This window comes from Pectinophora gossypiella, unplaced genomic scaffold, assembly GCF_024362695.1.
Source record: "Pectinophora gossypiella unplaced genomic scaffold, ilPecGoss1.1 Pgos_37, whole genome shotgun sequence".
Lineage (NCBI taxonomy): Eukaryota > Metazoa > Arthropoda > Insecta > Lepidoptera > Gelechiidae > Pectinophora > Pectinophora gossypiella.
Window position 1 is genome coordinate 379,070 of NW_026063247.1, and position 19,750 is coordinate 398,819.

The following is a 19,750-nucleotide window of genomic DNA, read 5'->3' on the forward strand; positions in this document are numbered from 1 at the left end:
TCAACAATCAGACATAACACATTCTATGTGATGATGATATGATGAAATGATGTATGGGGGGTCTGATCGGGACCTCCCGGTGAGTATGGGAAAACTTCCAGATCTTGAAAAACTGCTCCGCATCAGGGAGACACCCTACGGCCTGGCGCAACTATTATACCTGGATCAATTTTTTTTTCGCAAACCCTATTTAAATCTTGGTCAAATTCTATCGTGGGTGAAAAAAAATCAAAATGGCGGATAAACAAGATGGCCGCCATACAAAATTTTGATTTTTTCAGAAAAATGTCTTAGAGGTAAAAACAATGTATGGGGGTGTAATCGGAATGTCATGTTGAGTATGGAAGTACTTCTTGATTTTTGAAATCTGCTCCGCATCAGGGAGACACCCTACGGCCTGGCAAAACTATAAAACCTGGATTAATTTTTTTTCCGCAAAACCTATTTAAATCTTGAGCGAATCCAATCGCCGGTGAAAAAAAATCAAAATGGCGGAAAAACAAGATGGCCGCCATACAATTTTTTTTTGTTTTTCCTGAAAATGCCTCGGGGGTAAAAATGATGTATGAGGAATGTGATCGAAACATCATGTTGAGTATGGAAATACTTTTCCATCTTCGAAAGCTGCTGCGCATCAGGGAGACACCCTACAGCCTGGCGAAACTATCGCACCTGGAACTTTTTTGTTTTCACGAAGCCTATTAAAGTCTTGGTCAAATTTAATCGCCAGTGAAAAAAAAACAAAATGGCCGAAAAACAAGATGGCCGCCATACAAATTTTTGTTTTTCCAGAAAATGTCTCGGAGGTAAAAATGATGTATTGGGGTGGGATCGGAACGCCATCTTGGAAAACTGCCCCGCATCAGGGGTCACCCTACGGCCTGGCAAAACTATAGCACCTAGAACTTTATTGATTTCACGAGACCTATTCAAGTCTTGGTCAAATTCTATCGTGAGTGAAAAAAAACAAAATGGCGGAAAAACAAGATGGCTGCCATACAAATTTTTGTTTTTCCAGAAAATGTCTCAGAGGTAAAAATGATGTATTGGGGTGTGATCGGAACGTCATCTTGGAAAACTGCTCCGCATCAGGGAGACACCCTACGGCCTGGCAAAACTATAGCACCTAGAACTTTTGTGATTTCACGACACCTATTTAAGTCTTGGTCAAATTATATTGCCAGTGAAAAAAAAAAATGGCCGAAATACAAGATGGCTGCCATACAAATTTTTGTTTTTCCAGAAAATGTCTCAGAGGTAAAAATTATGTATTGGGGTGTGATCGGAACGTCATCTTGGAAAACTGCTCCGCATCAGGGGTCACCCTACGGCCTGGCAAAACCATAGCACCTAGAACTTTTTTGATTTCACGAGACCAATTCAAGTCTTGGTCAAATTCTATCGCGGTAAAAAAATGGCGGGAAAACAAGACACGCGAGCAGCTTGCTGCGAGCGAACCACGCGACATCTAGTTATTATATTATGTATAGCTACAAACCCATGTACCTATTGACTGACTGACTGACTCACTGACTCACTGACAGGGTTGTTCTCCCAGAAGGAGCGTCGGGGGGTGAAAATGATGTATGGGGGGTGTGATCGGGACCTCCCGGTGAGTATGGGAAAACTTCCAGATCTTGGAAAACTGCTCCGCATCAGGGAGACACCCCACGGCCTGGAAAAACTATCGCCCCTGGAACGATTATTTTTTCACAAAACCTATTAAAATCTTAGTCAAATTCTATTGTGGGTGAAAAAAAAACAAAATGGCGGAAAAACAAGATGGCCGCCATACAAAATTTTGTTTTTCCAGAAAATGTCTCGTTGGTAAAAACTGTGCATGGGGTTGTAATCGGAATGTCATGTTGAGTATGGAAGTACTTCTCGATCTTTAAAATCTGCTCCGCGTCAGGGAGACACCCTACGGCCTGGGAAAACTATCGCACCTAGGACTTTTTTGTTTTCACGATACCTATTTAAATCCTGGTCAAATTTTTTCGCCGGTGAAAAAAAAACAAAATGGCGGAAAAACAAGATGGCCGCCATACAAAATTTTCGTTTTTCCCGAAAATGCCTCGAAGGTAAAAATTATGTACAGGGATGTGATCGGAACGTCATGTAGAGTACGGGTATACTTCCAGGTTTTCGAGAACTAACTGCTCCGCATCAGGGAGACACCCTAAGGCGTGGCAAAACTATCGCACTTGGAACATTTTTTTTCCACCAAACCTATTAAAATCTTAGTCAAATTTTATCGCCGGTAAAAAAAAAAAAAAACAAAATGGCCGAAAAACAAGATGGCCGCCATATAAATTTTTGTTTTTACAGAAAATGTCTCGGGTGTAAAAATTATGTATAGGGGTGTGATCGGAACGTCATCTTGGAAAACTGCTCCGCATCAGGGAGACACCCTACGGCCTGGCAAAACTATAGCACCTAGAACTTTTTTGATTTCACGAGACCTATTGAAATCTTGGTCAAATTTTATCGCGGTAAAAAAGTGGCGGGAAAACAAGACACGCGAGCAGCTTGCTGCGAGCGAACCACGCGATATCTAGTTATTATTATATTATATTAAGCTACAAACCCATGTACTGACTGACTGACTGACTGACTGACTGACTCACTGACTCACTGACAGGGTTGTTCTCCCAGAAGGAGCGCCGGGGGGTAAAAATGATGTATAGGAGATGTGATCAAGATCTTACGATGAGTATGGGAAAACTTCCAGATCTTGGAAAACTGCTCCGCATCAGGTAGACACCCTACAGTCTGGCGCAACTATTATACCTGGATCAAATTTTTTTTTTGCAAAACCTATTTAAATCTTGGTCAAATTCTATTGTCGGTGAAAAAAAAAATCAAAATGGCGGAAAAACAAGATGGCCGCCATACAAAGTTTTGTTTTTCCCGAAAATGTCTCGGGTGTAAAAATGATGTATAGGGGTGTGATCGGAACGTCATCTTTGAAAACTGCTCCGCGTTATGGAGTCACCCTACGGCCTGGCAAAACTATAGCACCTAGAACTTTTTGGATTTCACGAGACATATTCGAGTCTTGGTCAAATTCAATCGCCGGCAAAAAACAAGATGGCCGCCATACAAAGCTTCGAACTAATACAGGACACGCGAGCAGCTTGCTGCGAGCGAACCATGCGACTTCTAGTTATTATATATATATATTATAAAAATATATATAGCTACAAACCCACTGACTGACTCACTGACAGGGTTGTTCTCCCAGAAGGAGTGTCGGGGGGTCAAAATGATGTATGGGAAATGTGATCCAAATCTTTCGGTGAGTACGGGAAAACTTCCAGATCTTGGAAAACTGCTCCGCATCAGGTAGACACCCTACAGTCTGGCGCAACTATTATACCTGGATCAAATTTTTTTTTTGCAAAACCTATTTAAATCTTGGTCAAATTCTATTGTCGGTGAAAAAAAAAATCAAAATGGCGGAAAAACAAGATGGCCGCCATACAAAATTTTGTTTTTCCAGAAAATGTCTCGGGGTAAAAACTGTTTATGGGAGTGTAATCGGAACGTCTTGTTGACTATGGAAATACTTCTCGATCTTGAAAAACTGCTCCGCATCAGGGAGACACCCTACGGCCTGGCAAAACTATAAAACCTGGAGCAATTTTTCTTTCGCAAAACATATTTAAATCTTGGTCAAATCCAATCCCTGCTGAAAAAAAACCAAAATGGCGGAAAAACAAGATGGCCGCCATACAAAATTTTCGTTTTTCCCGAAAATGCCTCGGTGGTAAAAATGATGTATGAGGAATGTGATCGAAACATCATGTTGAGTATGGAAATACTTTTTGATCTTCAAAAGCTGCTCCGCATCAGGGAGACACCCTACGGCCTGGCAAAACTATCGCACCTGAACCAATTTTTTTTTTCATAAATCTTAATCAAACCTTGGTCAAATTTTATCGATGGTCAAAAAAAATCAAAATGGCGGAAAATCAAGATGGCCGCCATACAAATTTTTCGTTTTTTCTGAAAATGCCTCGGGGGTAAAATGATGTATAGGAATGTGATCGGAACGTCATGTCGAGTATGAAAGTACTTCTCCATTTTTGAAATCTGCTCCGCATCAGGGAGACACCCCACGGCCTGGCAAATCTATCGCACCTGGAACGATTCTTTTTTCACAAAACCTATTTAATTCTTGGTCAAATTCTATCGTAGTTGAAAAAAAATCAAAATGGCGGAAAAACAAGATGGCCGCCATACAAAATTTTGTTTTTCTAGAAAATGTCTCGGGGAAAATAACTGTGTATAGGGTTATAATCGGAACGTCTTGTGGAGTATGGAAATACTTCTCGATCTTTGAAAGCTGCTCCGCATCGGGGCGGCACCCTACGGCCTGCCGAAACTATCGCGCATCTGGCCCTTTTTTGTTTTCACAAAACCTATTTAAATTTTGGTCAAATTTTATCACCGGTGAAAAAAAAACAAAATGGCCGAAAAACAAGATGGCCGCCATACAATTTTTTTTTGTCCAGAAAATGTCTCGGGTGTAAAAACGATGTATAGGGGTGTTATCGGAACGTCATCTTGGAAAACTGCTCCGCATCAGGGAGACACCCTACGGCCTGGCAAAACTATAGCACCTAGAACTTTTTTGATTTCACAACACCTATTTAAGTCTTGGTCAAATTCTATCGCGGTAAAAAAATGGCGGGAAAACAAGACACGCGAGCAGCTTGCTGCGAGCGAACCACGCGACATCTAGTATATATATTTATTTATTATTTATTATTTATTTATTTATTTATTATATTATATATAGCTACAAACCCATGTACTGACTGACTCACTGACATAATTGTTCTCCCAGAAGGAGCGTCGGGGGGTAAAAATGGTGTATGGGGGGTGTGATCTGGACCTACCGGTGAGTATGGGAAAACTTCCAGATCTTGGAAAACTGCTCCGCATCAGGGAGACGCCGTACAGTCTGGCGCAACTATTATACCTGGATCAATTTTTTTTTCGCAAAACCTATTTAAATCTTGGTCAAATTCAATCGCCGGTGAAAAAAAATCAAAATGGCGGAAAAACAAGATGGCCGCCATACAAAAGTTTGTTTTTCCAGAAAATGTCTCGTTGGTAAAAACTGTGTATGGGGTTGTAATCGGAACATCCCGTTGACTATGGAAATTTTTGTCGATCTTGAAAAACTGCTCCGCATCAGAGAGACACCTTACGGCCTGGCGAAACTATAAAACCTGGAGCAATTTTGTTTTTGCATAACATATTTAAATCTTGGTCAAATTTTATTGCCGACGAAAAAAAATCAAAATGGCGGAATAACAAGATGGCCGCCATACAAATTTTTCATTTTTCCTGAAAATGCCTCGGGGGTAAAAATTATGTATAAGGTTGAGATCACAACGTCATGTTGAGTTTCAAAATACTTCTTGGTTTTCGATAACTGCTCCGCATCAGGGAGACACCCTACGGCCTGGCAAAACTATCGCACCTAGAACAATACTTTTTTCACAAAACCTATTTAAATCTTGGTCAAATTCTATCGTGAGTGAAAAAAAATCAAAATGGCGGAAAAACAAGATGGCCGCCATACGAAATTTGTTTTTTCATAAAATGTCTCGGTGGTAAAAATTATGTATGGGGATGTAATCGGAACGTCTTGTTGAGTATGGATATACTTCTCGATCTTGGAAAGCTGCTCCGCATCAGGGCGGCACCCTATGGCCGGCATAGCTATCGTATCTAAACCAATTTTTCTTTCACAAAATCTATTTAAATCTTGGTCAAATTTCATCACCGGTGAAAAAATATCAAAATGGCGGAAAAACAAGATGGCCGCCATAAAAAAATATGTTTTTCTAGAAAATGTCTCGGGGAAAATAACTGTGTATAGGGTTGTAATCGAAACGTCTTGTGGAGTATGGAAATACTTCTCGATCTTTAAAAGCTGCTCCGCATCAGGGCGGCACCCTACGGCCTGGCGAAACTATCGCATCTAGACCTTTTTTGTTTTCACAAAAACTATTTAAATCTTCGTCAAATTTTATCGCCGGTGAAAAAAAAAACAAAATGGCGGAAAAACAAGATGGCCGCCATACATTATTTTGTTTTTCTAGAAAATTCCTCAAGGTCAAAAAATATGTATAGGGGTGTGATCGGAACGTCATCTTGGAAAACTGCTCCGCATCAGGGAGACACCCTACGGCCTGGCAAAACTATAGCACCTAGAACTTTTTTGATTTCACGAGACCTATTTAAGTCTTGGTCAAATTCTATCGCGGTAAAAAAATGGCGGGAAAACAAGACACGCGAGCAGCTTGCTGCGAGCGAACCACGCGACATCTAGTTATATTATATATAGCTACAAACCCATGTACTGACTGACTCACTGACATAATTGTTCTCCCAGAAGGAGCGTCGGGGGGTAAAAATAATGTATGAGAAAAGTGATCGGGACCTCCCGGTGAGTATGGGAAAACTTTCAGATCTTGGAAAACTGCTCCGCATCAGGGAGACACCTTACAGTCTGGCAAAACTATCGCACCTGGAACGATTCTTTTTTCACAATACCTATTTAAATCTTGGTCAAATTCTATTGTCGGTGAAAAAAAATCAAAATGGCGGAAAAACAAGATGGCCGCCATACAAAGTTTTGTTTTTCCAGAAAATGTCTCGCGGGTAAAAACTGTGTATGGGATTGTAATCGGAACGTCTTGTTGAGTATGAAAATAGTTCTCAATCTTGAAAAACTGCTCCGCATCAGGGAGACACCCTACGGCCTGGCGAAACTATCGCACCTGGAACATTGATTTTTTCGCACAACGTATTTAAATCTTGGTCAAATTCAATCGCTGGTGAAAAAAAACCAAAATGGCGGAAAAACAAGATGGCCGCCATTCAAAATTTTGTTTTTTCAGAAAAATGTCTTAGAGGTAAAAATTATGAATGAGGGATTTGATCGGATCGTCATGTTGAGTATTTAAATACTGCTCGATCTTCGAAAGCTGCTCCGCATCAGGGAGACACCCTACGGCCTGCCGAAACTATCGCATCTGGAACGATTCTTTTTTCACGAGACCTATTTTAATCTTAGTCAAATTCTATCGCTAGAGAAAAAAAAACAAAATGGCCGAAAAACAAGATGGCCGCCATACAAAGTTTTGTTTTTCCAGAAAATGTCTCAGACGTAAAATTGATGTATAGGGGTGTGATCGGAACGTCATCTTGGAAAACTGCTCCGCATCAGGGGGCACCCTACGGCCTGTCAAAACTGTAGCACCTAGAACTTTTTTGATTTCACGAAACCTATTAAAGTCTTAGTCAAATTTTATCGCCAGTGAAAAAAAAAAACAAAATGGCTGAAAAACAAGATGGCCGCCATACAAAATTTTCGTTTTTCCCGAAAATGCCTCGGGGGTAAAAATGATGTATGAGAAAGGTGATCGAAACATCATGTTGAGTATGGTAATAATTTTCGATCTTCGAAAGCTGCTCCGCATCAGGGAGACACCCTACAGCCTGGCGAAACTATCGCACCTGGAACTTTTATTTTTCACGAATCCTATTAAATTCTTGGTCAAATTTTATAGCCAGTGAGAAAAAACAAAATGGCTGAAAAACAAGATGGCCGCCATACAAAATTTTGTAGTGGTCAAATTCTATCGCGGTAAAAAATGGCGGGAAAAAGCTTCGAACTAATACAGGGCACGCTAGCAGCTAGCTGCGAGCGAACCACGCGACATCTAGTTTTATTATTATACTATATATAGCTACAAACCCATGTACCTATTGACTGACTGACTGACTGACATAGTTGTTCTCCCAGAAGGAGCGTCGGGGGGTAAAAATGATGTATGGGGGATGTGATCCAAATGTTCCGGTGAGTATGGGAAAACTTCCAGATCTTGGAAAACTGCTCCGCATCAGGGAGACACCCTACGGCCTGGCGCAACTATTATACCTGGATCAAATTTTTTTTCGCAAAACCTATTTAAATCTTGGTCAAATTCTATCGTGAGTGAAAAAAAATCAAAATGGCCGAAAAACAAGATGGCCGCCATACAAAAAATTGTTTTTCCAGAAAATGTCTCGTTGGTAAAAACTGTGTATGGGGTTGTAATCGGAACATCCCGTTTTATATGGAAATTTTTCTTGATCTTGAAAAACTGCTCCGCATCAGGGAGACACCCTACGGCCTGGCAAAACTATAAAACCTGGAACAATTTTTCTTTCGCGAAACATATTTAAATCTTGGTCAAATCCAATCCCCGCTGAAAAAAAACCAAAATGGCGGAAAAACAAGATGGCCGCCATACAAAATTTTCGTTTTTCCCGAAAATGCCTCGGGGGTAAAAATGATGTATGAGGAATGTGATCGAAACATCATGTTGAGTATGGAAATACTTTTCGATCTTCGAAAGCTGCTCCGCATCAGGGAGACACCCTACAGCCTGGCGAAACTATCGCACCTGGAACTTTTTTGTTTTCACGAAGCCTATTAAAGTCTTGGTCAAATTTTATCGCCAGTGAAAAAAAAACAAAATGGCTGAAAAACAAGATGGCCGCCATACAAAATTTTGTTGTGGTCAAATTCTATCGCGGTAAAAAATGGCGGGAAAAAGCTTCGAACTAATACAAGACACGCGAGCAGCTTGCTGCGAGCGAACCACGCGACATCTAGTTTTATATTATATATAGCTACAAACCCATGTACCTATTGACTGACTGACATAGTTGTTCTCCCAGAAGGAGCGTCGGGGGGTAAAAACAATGTATAAGAAAAGTGATCGGGACCTCCCGGTGAGTATGGGAAAACTTCCAGATCTTGGAAAACTGCTCCGCATCAGGGAGACACCCTACAGTCTGTCGCAACTATTATACCTGGATCAATTTTTTTTTCGCAAAACTTATTTAAATCTTGGTCAAATTCTATCGTGGGTGGAAAAAAATCAAAATGGCGGAAAAACAAGATGGCCGCCATACAAAAAAAATGTTTTTTCAAAAAATGTCTCGGGGGTAAAAAATGTGAATGGGGGTGTAATCGGAAGGTATTGTTGAGTATGGAAATACTGCTCGATCTTGAAAATCTGCTCCGCATCAGGGAGACACCCTACAGCCTGGCAAAACTATCGCACCTGGAACTTTTCTGTTTTCACGAAACCTATTTAAATCTTGGTCAAATCCAATCCCTGGTGAAAAAAAACCAAAATGGCGGAAAAACAAGATGGCCGCCATACAAATTTTTAGTTTTTCCTCAAAATGCCTCGGGGGTATAAATAATGTATAGGGATGTGATCGAAACGTCATGTCGAGTATGAAAATACGTTTGAGTTTCCGATGTCTGCTCCGTATCAGGGAAACACCCTACGGCCTGGCCAAACCATCGCACCTGGAACTTTTTGGTTTTCACGAAACCTATTTAAATCTTGGTCGAATCCAATCGCCGTTCAAAAAATTTCAAAATGGCGGTTTTCCGCAAGATGGCCGCCATACAAAATTTTCGTTTTTCTCGAAAATGCCTCGGGGTGAATATGATGTAAGAGGGATGTGATCAAAATGTCATATTGAGTATGGAAATACTTCCCGACCTTCAAAAACTGATCCGCATCAGGGCGGCACCCTACGGCCTGGGAAAACTATCGCTCCTGGAACGATTCTGTTTTCACCAAACCTAATAAATTCTTGGTCAAATTTTATCGACGGTGAAAAAAAAAAAAAAAACAAAATGGCCGAAAAACAAGATGGCCGCCATACAAATTTTTAGTTTTTCCTGAAAATGCCTTGGGGGTAAAAAAGGTGTATGAAGGTTTTTATCGGAACGTCATGTCGAGTATAGAAATACTTCTCGGTTTTCGATTACTGCTCCGCATCAGGGAGACACCCTACGGCCCGGGAAAACTATCGCACTTGAACCAATTTTTCTTTCACAAAACCTATTTTTATCTTGGTCAAAATCTATCACCTGTAAAAAAAAAATGGGTGAAAAACAAGATGGCCGCCATACAAATTTTTGTTTTTCCAGAAAATGTCTCGAGTGTAAAAATGTAAAAATGATGTATAGGGGTGTGATCAGAACGTCATCTTGGAAATCTACTCCGCATCAGGGAGAAACCCTACGGCCTGGCAAAACTATAGCACCTAGAACTTTTTTGATTTCACGAGACCTATTTAAATCCTGGTCAAATTCTATCGCTTAAAAAAAAACAAGATGGCCGCCATACAAAGCTGCGAACTAATACAAGACACGCGAGCAGCTTGCTGCGAGCGAACCACGCGACATCTAGTATATATATATTATTATTATTATAATATATATAGCTACAAACCCATGTACTGACTGACTGACTGACTGACTGACTGACTCACTCACTGACAGAGTTGTTCTCCTAGAAGGAGCCTCGAGGGGTAAAAATGATGTATGGGGGGTGTAATCAAGATCTTCCGGTGAGTATGGGAAAACTTCCAGATCTTGGAAAACTGCTCCGCATCAGGGAGAGACCCTACAGTCTGGCGCAACTATTATACCTGGATCAAATTTTTTTTCGCAAAACCTATTTAAATCTTGGTCAAATTTAATTGCGGGTAAAAAAAAAAACAAAATGGCGGAAATAAAGATGGCCGCCATACAAAATGTTGTTTTTCCAGAAAATGTCTCGGAGGTAAAAATTATGTATGGGGGTGTGATCAAAACGTCAAGCTGAGTATGGAAAAACTGTTCGATCTTGAAAAACTGCTCCGCATCAGGGAGACACCCTACGGCCTGGCAAAACTATAAAATCTGGAGCAATTTTTCTTTCGCGAAACATATTTAAATCTTGGTCAAATCCAATCTCCGGTGAAAAAAAAACAAAATGGCGGAAAAACAAGATGGCCGCCATACAAAATTTTGTTTTTTCAGAAAATGTCTCGGAGGTAAAAACTGTGTATGGGGTTGTAATCGGAACGTCTTGTTGAGTATAAAAATACTTCTCAATCTTGAAAAACTGCTCCGCATCAGGGAGACACCCTACGGCCTGGCAAAACTATAAAACCTGGAGCAATTTTTCTTTCGCGAAACATATTTAAATTTTGGTCAAATCCAATCCCTGGTGAAAAACAACCAAAATGTCGGAAAAACAAGATGGCCGCCATACAAAATTTTCGTTTTTCCTGAAAATGCCTCGAGGGTGAAAATGATGTATAGGAATATGATCGGACCGTCATGTCGAGTATGAAAATATGTCTGGGTTTCCGATAGCTGCTCCGCATCAGGGAGACACCCTACGGCCTGGCGAAACTATCACATCTGGAACAATTTTTTTTTCGCACAACGTAATTAAACCTTGGTCAAATTTTATCGCCGGTGAAAAAAAAACAAAATGGCGGAAAATCAAGATGGCCGCCATACAAAATTTTCGTTTTACTCGAAAATGCCTCGGGGGTGAATATGATGTAAGAGGGATGTGATCAAAATGTGATGTTGAGTATAAAAATATTTCCCGACCTTCAAAAACTGCTCCGCATCAGGGCAGCACCCTACGGCCTAGGAAAACTATCGCACCTGGAACAAATCTTATTTCACACAACCTATTTAAATTTTGGTCAAATCCAATCCCTGGTGAAAAACAACCAAAATGTCGGAAAAACAAGATAGCCGCCATACAAAATTTTCGTTTTTCCTGAAAATGCCTCGAGGGTGAAAATGATGTATAGGAATATGATCGGACCGTCATGTCGAGTATGAAAATATGTCTGGGTTTCCGATAGCTGCTCCGCATCAGGGAGACACCCTACGGCCTGGCGAAACTATCACATCTGGAACAATTTTTTTTTTCGCACAACGTAATTAAACCTTGGTCAAATTTTATCGCCGGTGAAAAAAAAACAAAATGGCGGAAAATCAAGATGGCCGCCATACAAAATTTTCGTTTTACTCGAAAATGCCTCGGGGGTGAATATGATGTAAGAGGGATGTGATCAAAATGTGATGTTGAGTATAGAAATATTTCCCGACCTTCAAAAACTGCTCCGCATCAGGGCAGCACCCTACGGCCTAGGAAAACTATCGCACCTGGAACAAATCTTATTTCACACAACCTATTTAAATTTTGGTCAAATCCAATCGCCGGTGAAAAAGAAACAAAATGGACGAAAATCAAGATGGCCGCCATACAAATTTTTGTTTTTCCAGAAAATGTCTCAGAGGTAAAAATGATGTATTGGGGTGTGATCGTAACGTCATGTCAAGTAAAAAAGTATGTCTGGGTTTTCGATAGCTGCTCCGCATCAGGGAGACACCCTAAGGCCTGGCAAAACTATAGCATCTGGAAATTTTTTTTTTCCACCAAACCTATTTAAATTTTGGTCAAATTTAATTGCCGGTGAAAAAAAATCAAAATGCTCGAAAAACAAGATGGCCGCCATACAAATTTTTAGTTTTTCCTGAAAATGCCTCTAGGATAAAAATTATGTATGAGGGTTTTGATCGGAACGTCATGTAGAGTACGGGTATACTTCCAGGTTTTCGAAAACTGCTCCGCATCAGGGATACATCCTACAGCATGGCAAAACTATCGCACCTGGAACGATTCTTTTTTCACAAAACCTATTTAATTCTTGGTCAAATTCTATCGTAGTTGAAAAAAAATCAAAATGGCGGAAAAACAAGATGGCCGCCATACAAATTTTTAAATTTTCCTTAAAATGCCTCTGGGATAAAAATTATGTATGAGGGTTTTGATCGAAACGTCTTTAAGAGTGTGGAAATACTTCTCGATCTTTGAAAACTGCTCCGCATCAGGGCGGCACCCTACGGCCTGGCGAAACTATCGCATCTGGACCTTTTTTGTTTTCACAAAACCTATTTAAATCTTGGTCAAATTTTATCGCCGGTAAAAAAAAAACAAAATGGCGGAAAAACAAGATGGCCGCCATACAAAATTTTGATTTTCTAGAAAATTCCTCAAGGTAAAAAATATGTATAGGAGTGTGATTGGAACGTCAACTTTGAAAACTGCTCCGCATCAGGGGGCACCTGGAACGTTTTGGTTTTCATGAGACCTATTAAAATCTTGGTCGAATCCAATTGCCGGTAAAAAAAAAACAAAATGGCCGCCATACAAAGCTTCGAACTAATACAGGTCACGCGAGCAGCTTGCTGCGAGCGAACCACGCGAAATCTAGTTATATTATATATAGCTACAAACCCATTGACTGACTGACTGACTCACTGACTGACTGACAGGGTTGTTCTCCCAGAAGGAGCGTCGGGGGGTGAAAATGATGTATGGGGGGTGTGATCTGGACCTCCCGGTGAGTATGGGAAAACTTCCAGATCTTGGAAAACTGCTCCGCATCAGGGAGACACCCTACGGCCTGACAAAACTATCTTACCTGGATCAATTTTTTTTTCGCAAAACCTATTTAAATCTTAGTCAAATTCAATCGCCGGTGAAAAAAATCAAAATGGCCGAAAAACAAGATGGCCGCCATACAAAATTTTGTTTTTCCAGAAAATTTCTCGTTGGTAAAAACTGTGTATGGAGTTGTAATCGGAACATCCCGTTGACTATGGAAATTTTTTTTGATCTTGAAAAACTGCTCCGCATCAGGGAGACACCCTACGGCCTGGCAAAACTATAAAACCTGGAGCAATTTTTCTTTCGCGAAACATATTCAAATCTTGGTCAAATTCTATAATGAGTGAAAAAAAAACAAAATGGCGGAAAATCAAGATGGCCGCCATACAAATTTTTCGTTTTTCCTGAAAATGCCTCGGGGGTAAAAATGATGTATAGGAATGTGATCGGATCGTCATGTTGAGTATTTCAATACTGCTCGATCTTGAAAACTGCTCCGCATCAGGGAGACACCCTACGGCCTGGCAAAACTATCACACCTTGAACTTCTTAGATTTCACGAGACCTATTCAAGTCTTGGTCAAATTCTATCGCGGTAAAAAAATGGCGGGAAAACAAGACACGCGAGCAGCTTGCTGCGAGCGAACCACGCGACATCTAGTTATTATATTATTATTATATTATATATAGCTACAAACCCATGTACTGACTGACTGACTGACTGACTCACTGACAGGGTTGTTCTCCCAGAAGGAGCGTCGGGGGGTGAAAATGATGTATAAGGGATGTGATCCAAATGTTCCGGTGAGTATGAGAAAACTTCCAGATCTTGGAAAACTGCTCCGCATCAGGGAGACACCCTACGGCCTGGCGCAACTATTATACCTGGATCAAATTTTTTTTCGCAAAACCTATTTAAATCTTGGTCAAATTCTATCGTGAGTGAAAAAAAATCAAAATGGCCGAAAAACAAGATGGCCGCCATACAAAAAATTGTTTTCCCAGGAAATTCTTGTTGGTAAAAACTGTGTATGGGGTTGTAATCGGAACATCCCGTTTTATATGGAAATTTTTCTTGATCTTGAAAAACTGCTCCGCATTAGGGAGACACCCTACGGCCTGGCAAAACTATAAAACCTGGAACAATTTTTCTTTCGCGAAACATATTTAAATCTTGGTCAAATCCAATACCCGCTGAAAAAAAACCAAAATGGCGGAAAAACAAGATGGCCGCCATACAAAATTTTCGTTTTTCCCGAAAATGCCTCAGGGGTAAAAATGATGTATGAGGAATGTAACCGAAACATCATGTTGAGTATGGAAATACTTTTCGATCTTCGAAAGCTGCTCCGCATCAGGGAGACACCCTACAGCCTGGCGAAACTATCGCACCTGGAACTTTTTTGTTTTCACGAAGCCTATTAAAGTCTTGGTCAAATTTTATCGCCAGTGAAAAAAAACAAAATGGCTGAAAAACAAGATGGCCGCCATACAAAATTTTGTTGTGGTCAAATTCTATCGCGGTAAAAAATGGCGGGAAAACAAGACACGCGAGCAGCTTGCTGCGAGCGAACCACGCGACATGTAGTTATACTATATATTGCTGCAAACCCATGTACCTATTGACTGACTGACTGACTCACTGACTGACAGGGTTGTTCTCCCAGAAGGAGCGTCGGGGGGTAAAAATGATGTACGGGGGGTGTGATCCAAATCTTCCGGTGAGTATGGGAAAACATCCAGATCTTGGAAAACTGCTCCGCATCAGGGAGACACCCTACAGTCTGGCGCAACTATTATACCTGGATCAATTTTTTTTGCAAAACCTATTTAAATCTTGGTCAAATTCTATTGTGAGTGAAAAAAAATCAAAATGGCGGAAAAACAAGATGGCCGCCATACAAAAAATTGTTTTTCCAGAAAATGTCTCGGAGGTAAAAATGATGTATGGGAATGTAATCGGAGTGTCTTGTCGAGTATGGAAATACATCTCTATCTTCAGAAACTGCTCCGCATCAGGATGACACCCTACGGCCTGGTAAAACTATCGCACCTGGAACGATTCTTTTTTCACAAAACCTATTTAAATCTTGGTCAAATTCTATTGTGGGTGAAAAAAAATCAAAATGGCGGAAAAACAAGATGGCCGCCATACAAATTTTTCGTTTTTCCCGAAAATGCCTCGGGGGTAAAAATGATGTATGAGGAATGTGATCGAAACATCATGTTGAGTATGGAAATACTTTTTGATCTTCGAAAGCTGCTCCGCATCAGGGAGACACCCTACAGCCTGGCGAAACTATCGCACCTGGAACTTTTTTGTTTTCACGAAGCCTATGAAAGTCTTGGTCAAATTTTATCGCCAGTGAAAAAAAAAACAAAATGGCCGAAAAACAAGATGGCCGCCATACAAATTTTTGTTTTTCCAGAAAATGTCTCGGAGGTAAAAATGATGTATTGGGGTGTGATCGTAACGTCATCTTGGAAAACTGCTCCGCATCAGGGGTCACCCTACGGCCTGGCAAAACTATAGCACCTAGAACTTTTTTGATTTCACGAGACCTATTCAAGTCTTGGTCAAATTCTATTGCGGTAAAAAAATGGCGGGAAAACAAGACACGCGAGCAGCTTGCTGCGAGCGAACCACGCGACATCTAGTTATACTATATATAGCTACATTTTTATATTATATAAAGCTACAAACCCATGTATTGACTGACTGACTGACTGACTGACATAGTTGTTCTCCCAGAAGGAGCGTCGGGGGGTGAAAATGATGTATGGGGGGTCTGATCGGGACCTCCCGGTGAGTATGGGAAAACTTCCAGATCTTGGAAAACTGCTCCGCATCAGGGAGACACCCTACAGTCTGGCGTAACTATTATAGCTGGATCAATTTTTTTTTCGCAAAACCTATTTAAATCTTGGTCAAATTCAACCACCGGTGAAAAAAAATCAAAATGGCGGAAAAACAAGATGGCCGCCATACAAAATTTCGTTTTTTCAGAAAATGTCTCGGGAGCAAAAACAATGCACGGGATCGTAATCGAAAGGTCATGTTGAGTATGGAAATACTGCTTGATTTTGAAAATCTGCTCGGCATCAGGGAGGCACCCTACGGCCTGGCGAAACTATCGCACCTGGAACGGTTCTTTTTTCATAAAACCTATTTAAATCTTGGTCAAATTCTATTGTAGGTGAAAAAAAAACAAAATGGCGGAAAAACAAGATGGCCGCCATACAAAATTTTCGTTTTTCCCGAAAATGCCTCGGGGCTAAAAATTGTGTATGGGGTTGTAATCGGAACGTATTGTTGAATATGAAAATACTTCTCGATCTTTGAAAACTGCTCCGCATCAGGGCGGCACCCTACAGCCTGGCAAAACTATAAAACCTCGAGCAATTTTTTTTTCGCATAATATATTTAAATCTTGGTCAAATTTTATCGCCGTTGGAAAAAAAACGAAATGGCGGAAAAACAAGATGGCCGCCATACAAATTTTTAGTTTTTTCTGAAAATGCCTTGGGGGTAAAAATGATGTTTAGGGTGTGATCGGAACGTCATGTCGAGTAAAACTGCTCCGCATCAGGGCGGCACCTTACGGCCTGGCAAAACTATCGCACCTGGAACTTTTTTGTTTTCACGAAACCTATTTAAATCAATAAAAAAACAAAATGGCCGAAAAACAAGATGGCCGCCATACAAAATTTTCGTTTTTCCCGAAAATGCCTCGGGGGTTAAATTTATGTGTGGGGGATTTGTTCGGAACCTCATCTTTGAAAACTGCTCCGCATCAGGGGTCACCCTACGGCCTGGCAAAACTATAGCTTCTAGAACTTTTTGATTTCACGAGACCTATTCAAGTCTTGGTCAAATTCTATCGCGGTAAAAAAATGGCGGGAAAACAAGACACGCGAGCAGCTTGCTGCGAGCGAACCACGCGACATCTAGTTATTATCTAGTTTTATTATTATTATTATTATTATTTTATTATTATAAATATATAGCTACAAACCCATGTACCTATTGACTGACTCACTGACAGGGTTGTTCTCCCAGAAGGAGCCTCGGGGGGTGAAAATGATGTATGGGGGATGTGATCCAAATCTTCCGGTGAGTATGGGAAAACTTCCAGATTCTGAAAAACTGCTCCGCATCAGGGAGAGACCCTACGGCCTGGCGCAACTATCGCACCTGGAACGATTCTTTTTTCACAAAACCTATTTAAATCTTGGTCAAATCCAATCACCGGTGAAAAAAAATCAAAATGGCGGAGAAACAAGATGGCCGCCATACAAAAATTTGTTTTCTCAGAAAATGTCTCGGGGGTAAAAATTATGTATGGGGTTGTGATCAAGACCTCCCGGAGAGTATGGGAAAACTTCTAGATTTTGAAAAAGTGCTCCGCATCAGGGAGACACCCTACGGCCTGGCAAAAGTATCACACCTGGAATGATTATTTTTCCACAATACTTATTTAAATCTTGGTCAAATTCAATCATTGTTGAAAAAAAAACAAAATGGCGGAAAAACAAGATGGCCGCCATACAAATTTTTCGTTTTCCCTGAAAATTCCTCGGGGGTAAAAATGATGTATTGGGGTGTAATCGGAATGTCATGCTGAGTATGGAAGTTTTTCTCTATCTTTGAAATCTGCTCCGCATCAGGGAGACACCCTACGGCCTGGGAAAACTATCACTTCTAGATCAATTGTTTTTTCGCACAACGTGTTTAAAACTGGGTCAAATTTTATTGCCGGTGAAAAAAAAACAAAATGGCCGAAAAACAAGATGGCCGCCATACAAATTTTTGTTTTTCCAGAAAATGTCTCGGGGAATATAACTGTGTATAGGGTTGTAATCGGAATGTCTTGTAGAGTATAGAAATATTTTTCGATCTTTGAAAGCTGCTCCGCATCAGGGCGGCACCCAACGGCCTGGCAAAACTATCGCGCCTGGAATGATTCTTTTTTTACGAAACCTATTTAAATCTTAGTCGAATTCTATCGAGAGTAAAAAAATATCAAAATGGCGCAAAAACAAGATGGCCGCCATACAAAATTTTCGATTTTCCCGAAAATGCCTCGGGTGTAAAAATGATGTACAGGGGTGTGATCGGAACGTCATCTTTGAAAACTGCTCCGCGTCAGGGAGTCACCCTACGACCTGGCAAAACTATAGCACCTAGAACTTTTTGGATTTCACGAGACATATTCGAGTCTTGGTCAAATTCAATCGCCGGCAAAAAACAAGATGGCCGCCATACAAATTTTTGTTTTTCCAGAAAATGTCTCACGAGGTAAAAATGATGTATTGGGGTGTGATCGGAACGTCATCTTGGAAAACTGCTCCGCATCAGGGGTCACTCTACGGCCTGGCAAAACTATAGCACCTAGAACTTTTTTGATTTCACGAGACCTATTTAAGTCTTGGTCAAATTCTATCGCGGTAAAAAAATGGTGGGAAAACAAGACACGCGAGCAGCTTGCTGCGAGCGAACCACGCGACATCTAGTTATTATTATTATATTATATAAAGCTACAAACCCATGTACTGACTGACTGACTCACTGACTGACTCACTGACAGGGTTGTTCTCCCAGAAGGAGCGTCGGGGGGTCAAAATGATGTATGGGGGGTGTGATCGGGACCTCCCGGTGAGTATGGGAAAACTTCCAGATCTTGGAAAACTGCTCCGCATCAGGGAGACACCCTACAGTCTGGCGCAACTATTATACCTAGATCAATTTTTTTTTCGCACAACCTATTTAAATCTTGGTCAAATTCTATTGTGGGTGAAAAAAAAAACAAAATGGCCGAAAAACAAGATGGCCGCCATACAAAATTTTCGTTTTTCCTGAAAATGCCTCGAGGGTAAAAATGATGAATAGGGATGTGATCGGATCGTCATGTTGAGTATTTCAATACTGCTCGATCTTGAAAAACTGCTCCTCATCAGGGAGACACCCTACGGCCTGGCAAAACTATAAAACCTAGAGCAATATTTTTTTCACGAAACCTATTTAAATCTTGGTCAAATTCAATCCCCGGTGAAAAAAAACCAAAATGGTGGAAAAACAAAATGGCCGCCATACAAAATTTTCGTTTTTCCCGCAAATGCCTCGGGGGTAAAAATGATGTATGAGGAATGTGATCGAAACATCATGTTGAGTATGGAAATACTTTTCGATCTTCGAAAGCTACTCCGCATCAGGGAGACACCCTACAGCCTGGCGGAACTATCGCACCTGGAACTTTTTTGTTTTCAAAAAACCTATTTAAATCTTGGTCAAATTTTATCGCCGGTGGAAAAAAAAACAAAATGGCGGAAAAACAAGATGGCCGCCATACAAAATTTTGTTTTTCCAGAAAATGTCTCGGAGGTAAAATTGATGTATAGGGGTGTGATCG